This window comes from Mus pahari, chromosome 15, assembly GCF_900095145.1.
Source record: "Mus pahari chromosome 15, PAHARI_EIJ_v1.1, whole genome shotgun sequence".
Lineage (NCBI taxonomy): Eukaryota > Metazoa > Chordata > Mammalia > Rodentia > Muridae > Mus > Mus pahari.
Window position 1 is genome coordinate 36,480,144 of NC_034604.1, and position 6,166 is coordinate 36,486,309.

The following is a 6,166-nucleotide window of genomic DNA, read 5'->3' on the forward strand; positions in this document are numbered from 1 at the left end:
TCTCTGTCAGATCTCAGCAAGTTGGCAGAAGCATGTAGAGATATAAAATCTATCTTCAGAGCCGCCCCACAGTTTGCCTGCAGGGTTGTTGCTACATTCCCTATGCTTCCCTGGGATGTCAGGCCTGCACATCAATGCTTTCCAAAATGGAAACATGCCATCCCTCAAGATCAATATGGAGTAACAGACTGTTTTTTTTTCTTCTTTCTTCAGACATTAAATTTTTATTTTGGTGAGAAACTGATAGGGGGAACAGGAGGATTTAGAAGAATTCTAGAAGTAAAACTGACTTTGGTCACCTCTTAAATGGCAAAGGCTCGAATGAATTGAATTACTAGCAGCTGTACAATCTGAATATAAATTTCTGGAGAGACTTCTCCAGGAAAGCCAAGCCAGGAAAAAGGAGTCCTGCTGTTGTATAATATAGTAGGATATGCCAGTAACTGGCAATATGCAATATTTATAATGGATTTTTGATATGTCATGTATGCTACCTCCTTCACTAATTAATTCTGAACCAATCTTGTATGGCCTCTACTATTACTGAGATTGATTTGTTACAGATGATGAAATATAGACCCACACAAAATCATACATCTTGTCTCATAATAGAGGGGGATGTGAACTAGATCTGTTGACTTCAGAGCTCCACATTTACTTCACAGCCTCAAATAAAGAGTGTGTGTAGAAAAAGAATACTAGAAGAGAAGATAAATGTTACACTTCCTGTCTACGCTGGAGTCCAGGATTCTGACTGGGAGAGTTGCTTGAAATCTCATACTTGATGTTTTCCAAAGATAAGCAGTTGATTCAGTAGCTTCCCCTACCTACAAGGAAAACCACTGTGTAACTCAATTTTCTCAGCCTATCCATCACAATTGGACTAGGTATGGAACAGATCTGACCTACTTTAAAATCAATTTTGATATACCCCATGGATTCTTTCAAGCTACTTTACAAACACCATTCTGTTTTTGTTAAGTAAATCTAATTGCTCCTGGGGTGTTAACAGATGACATTGCCTTCCAGAATGAGTTTGCCAAGACTTGAGATGCTCTGTACTATTGTCTGGCAGAAAATCACCAAGATTGTTTAAAAAAAAAAAAAAAGCAAAAAGCTGTCCCTAGGGATGTAGAACTAGATGCAGTCTGGAGGTCTAGCTGTGAATGTTAACCCTCTAGAGTAACACACTGTCAAAAGGCCTCTGTGGCACCATTCACTCATTGCTCAGACGATGGGCATGTCTTCCTCCAGCCCAGCTCAACTCGAATATGAATCTTTGAGACTAGGACATAAGAAAAGTCTTCAAATATGTTGTCCATTTAAAAATCCAATCCTTACACTAAAGTATTTGGTCATAGAGAATCAGGTGTAATTGTTCAGCACAACCTTATTAAGATAGGCATATTAAATATTGTGCTAAGTATGTGGGAACTGCTTAGTGGCTGCAAGGAATCATCTCCTGTTCATGAGTGTGAGGATGTTCTAATAATTGTAAGCAGCTAGCTTTTTAACCCTCAGAACTTGGAATCTAGTGGGGGGAGGGGAGATAAAAATCTCATAGAGAAACCTACTACTCTATACAATAATTTACATATATTAACAGCTGTGTGTTACATATACAAGAGTTTAGATGGAGGTATCCTGCATGGGTAGATAATACCAATTCTGGGGTCCAGTGATTAAGTGAAATTCCCTGTGTCAGATGTGAAATACTTATCTATGTATTATCCTCCAGGAAGTCTCTGGAATCCCCCAAAAGGACATAGGTTATTTTCGTTATCTTTGGCAGCCCACCAAAACTAGATGATAGGAGCATATTGCTGAAGACACCACATATCTTGGTTGGAGGACATGCAGAAAACAAGTTGTGACTGAGCTGGAAGCTTCCTCCCGAGAGCCGAACTCTTATAGTGCCTGAAGGTGCTATGCATGTAGCTGGGGAAGAAAAGTTATTAGTTATCTTACCCTGAGGTTGACCTTGATGTTGTAGGCAAAGGATGCCAACTTACATAGTAGTGTGGTGACTGTTTGGGGAGTAACTAATAACTCTCTGCTTGGATTTAAAACCTGCTTTACAGGAGGAATTTTATGCCAAGTATTATAAACTGACATAAAGCCCATGGTGGGTGTACTCATAGGCTCTAGGGAATAAGTTACTATCTTTTTTTTTTGCTATATTAACCTAGTATCAACTGACTTCTAAACATTAATGTTTACATTGTATGAAGGACAACCATTGGTCTCTGAGAGGGCATTAGAGAAGCTTCTTTGTGCAGTAAACAGTGGTGAAGTAGCAAAGACTCTTGGCTGCTAGACGTGCTAAGAATAGGCGAATTTTGAGTGCTCAGCCTTAAATAGTACATTTATGTCCACTCCTCTAGAGCTTAATGAACACTGAAAATGATGAGACCAAGAGAACATGAGAGCAAGAGAACAGAGGAAGTATCTATGAAACACTGTTTATGGGGCATGACCTTACTCTTTCAATCTTGAACTCACAATGAATGTGCTAGCGTGCACTGGGCTTGCACAATGGGCCTGTCAACATTCAGTAATGAATGGGGGATAGTCTCATGAGGAACCCCTTTTTGTCAGGGTACTCATCATCTTCATTGATGTAGCTTTGGTTGAGGTCCCCATGCTCCAGTCAATAACCCCATAACTCTGGATGGTCTTGGCTGAACTCAATGGGTCCCTAAACAAAAACAAAACAAATAACAAGAAGGAAAGGGGAAGGTTTGTGAGGATCAGGGTTGATGGGGGTGTAGAGGGCAATAAGAGGATGGGAGAAAGTATGACTAGAATGTATTATGTTTATGTACTAAATTGTCAAGAAATAAACTTAAAATGACTTCATAAAAAAAAAAAAAAAGGTTCCTACCAATCTAGAATCTAGTGAGAATAATTGGATAAAACAAAGAGGTTAGAAACAGAATGTTGTGCAAGTAACCATTGGTTACTTAACCCAAGCCTACAGAGGCCATCTATGCTTCTACCTATGCTGATGTGCAGGAAGATGGAGAGAAAGCTCCAGAATAGACATACTAGCCAGCCAGACCCAGACTTATGAGAGGAACCAGCCTAAGCCCACTAACTCCCACAGAGCCTCTAACCACCCAGCACAGAGCAGAGACACCTAGCTGGCCCATATTCTCAGAAAGAGTAGGATGGTAGCTGAACGTAGCCACAAGATTTGGTGTCGCTCCACATACCAATAGTTATCTGATTCAACCTCTGCTTCTTACTTCCACATTTCCAAGTCCATTCATGCCTTTGAGTCCTGAAGAAAAGCTAGTTACATCCATTGGGATGAATAAAACAGACTGTCCATGGAAAAGCTCACAACACCAAATCTAGAAATAGTCTACTGAAAATACCTAATGGAACTACTGGAGGAACTTAAAGGGATAACATTTGAAAAGCAAATAAGGAAAAGATCTAATAAAACAAACAAATAAATAAACAACAACACAAAAACAGTCCTAATAGGCAGACAGACCTCTGAGCATCTTCGCTGCCCTAACACCACTCTCCAAGTAATCTTTGTTAATATGCTTCAAAACAAAACATAAGAAACAAAAACATCCTTGCCCCTAAAAGCATTTCAGGGATGGCTACAGTGTCACATGTGCATCAGTAGGTAGCAGAGGAGAGAGGCTATGTCTACTCTCAGTGTTCTGATCTGTGAACGCCTGAATGATCAGTAGCCTTACACTACCAGACAAAAGCAAGTCTAAGACACCCACCAGTCCATTGCCAGGCATGGACAGGGAGCTAGCCTAAGATAACCATCCGTCTGGCACTCTACATGCCCTGCTGGGCTCCCAGGGTGGGGAGAATAGATGAATCCTACTGGAACCACGGGTTCCAAGCAGGAGTGAGCCTGAGACAGATGAACATCACATGGGACCATGCTGGGCCAGAGGCCTGGGTGATGAGTGTACCAGAGTTGACTACCAATTCTGTACCATGGTATGGGGTCCAGAGAGGAGATGGTACCAGTCCAGAGCTGTGCAGGTCTGGGGATGGGAGAAGACCATACCCAAGATGATCTCTGCCTGGGGCTATAATGCATAAGTAGAATATAGCAATCCTGAGAGGACCCCAGACACTCAGAGACCCCAGATGCCCGTAAGAGGAGCAAGTAAGTGATGAAGATGGGAGAGAAAGAGAAACAGAAGGATGTGGGCACAATGAAAAGAGGCAGACCTAGAGACTCAAGGGTAGTGAGGAACAGTCTGATGTGAATAGCCAGTGATACCAACTGGGACCATGGTGGAGTTCTAACCTTTGCTGCCACTGGGAGCCATGTCTGGGTTCGTGGCCCTGTAGCAGGCAGGGGTCTTTTACCACCAAAACCCAGGCAGATGCCCCTGATCTGAACTGCCACCTGGGGACATGTTGCGGTCTGAGTGCTGTCCGGAACCAGCCCCATCCCTTACCTAAGCATTATGGGATAGCTTGTCTTGGGAGCATGAGAGTCAGAGAGCTAACTTGACTCTTAGCTAGCTTCAGTACTTTGAAGATGAACCTAGCACATTGCTGAATTTCAGGATAGCTGGCCTCAAGGATATGAGTGTGGGAGAGCTGACTCTGCCACTCATCTCCCATGTGGTGGCATGGATGAAAAAGAGATACCCTCCTTCTTGCTCACCCCTTACCATCTGTGGCATGTAAGAGCCCTGCCCCTGGGGTCATGAGAACAGGAGAGCTGTCCCTGCCCCTCACCAGCTGCAGCACTTAGAAGAATAGGCCCTGTCTCTCCCCTGGACAACACAGTAGAGCTGGCCCAGGTGGTGGGGGCGTGGGAGAGCTGGGCTGAGGGTGTGAAGGTGGGAGAGCTGGACCACAAATTATTTTCCATGGGCTAGTGTGCTTTTTTTTCATGTGGTAGTGTGGATGAGTGAGCGATGCCCTCCTCCTACCTCACCCCTTGTCATCTATGGCAGGCAGGAGAAGCTGGCCCTGGGGACATGAGAGCAGAAGAGTTGTCCCTGACATTCATCTGCTGCAGTACCTTACCTGGGGTATACAGAGGAGCTGGCCCTGGATATGGGGTTGCAGGTGGGCTGCCCTGTCTCTTGTCTGCTATGAGGTGGAGGGATAAAGAGCAATACCCTCTTCTTCCCTATTTCTTTCCACCTATGGCGGGCATGAAAGCTGGTTCCGGCGTCAGGTGAGTAGGAGAACTGTCCTTACCCCTCACCAGCTGCAATACTGGGAAAGTTAACCCTGCACCTCACCTGGACAGCAGGGTAGAGCAGGTCCTGTTTGCAGGGGATAAGGATGGGTTGTAGGTGAGCCTGACCCAAGGGCCTAGTTGTGGCATTGGGTGGGCCAGACAGAGCAGCACAGGAGAGCTCACTTTTAGTGGTGTGAGAGGGTTGGCATGGTGACCATCTCAGATACCTCTGAGACCTATATCCAGGGCTTTGAATTGGCCTCTCCACCTCAACATCTACCTTATGGATGAACCGCTAGAATGTATGACATGGTGGTCCTATAGATCCAAAAGTACATGATCGCCACAACAGAGGGTAACAACAGGATATTTGAGAGGAGTTCCATTGAGGATCCAGTATTAACAGTGTAGTAGAAGCCAGAGTCCTTGTACCAGACCAACTAACGACTCATTGCAATGAACATTTGCAAACAAAAAAAGTGTGGACAAGGGGTGGGCTGTGGAACACACAGTGACAAACTACAGTTTCCACAAATTTTTTTTCTTTTGGGGGGAGGTTGCAAGGGTGGAGAGTGGGTGCAATGGGGTGCGGAGATGAGTGGAAATGGAGTGCATGGTTTGAAATTTTAAAAAAAATCAATAAAAAGGTTTTTAAAAGCATGATTAAAATACTATAAAAATCACTTTGTTGTTATTATCATTATTATTATTATTATTCACTTGTTCCTGATAGTATGGGGGATGCATACCATGTCATATGTGGACATCAGAAGATAACTCTATGGAGACCATTCACTCTTCCACCTTTATGGGGATTCCAAGGATTGAACTCAGACCTCCCAGCTTGAGTAGCAAGCACCTTTATCACCCACTCATCTCAGTGATTCTACAGTGTTTTAAAAAGCAACATCTAGTGCTCCGCTGCACTGCCGGGGAAAGAGCGGACTGGAGAGGGGACCCGCAGCTGGACCCGATCGTCCT

General features: G+C 44.0%; 1 non-coding gene across 1 annotated transcript; it reads left to right on the forward strand.

Annotated features, from left to right (window-relative positions):
• Positions 1-3,589: 3,589 nt before the first annotated feature.
• Positions 3,590-3,719, forward strand: LOC115065531. Its single transcript, XR_003845316.1, has one exon. It is a non-coding gene; the product is annotated as a small nucleolar RNA SNORA17 (small nucleolar RNA).
• Positions 3,720-6,166: the final 2,447 nt, after the last annotated feature.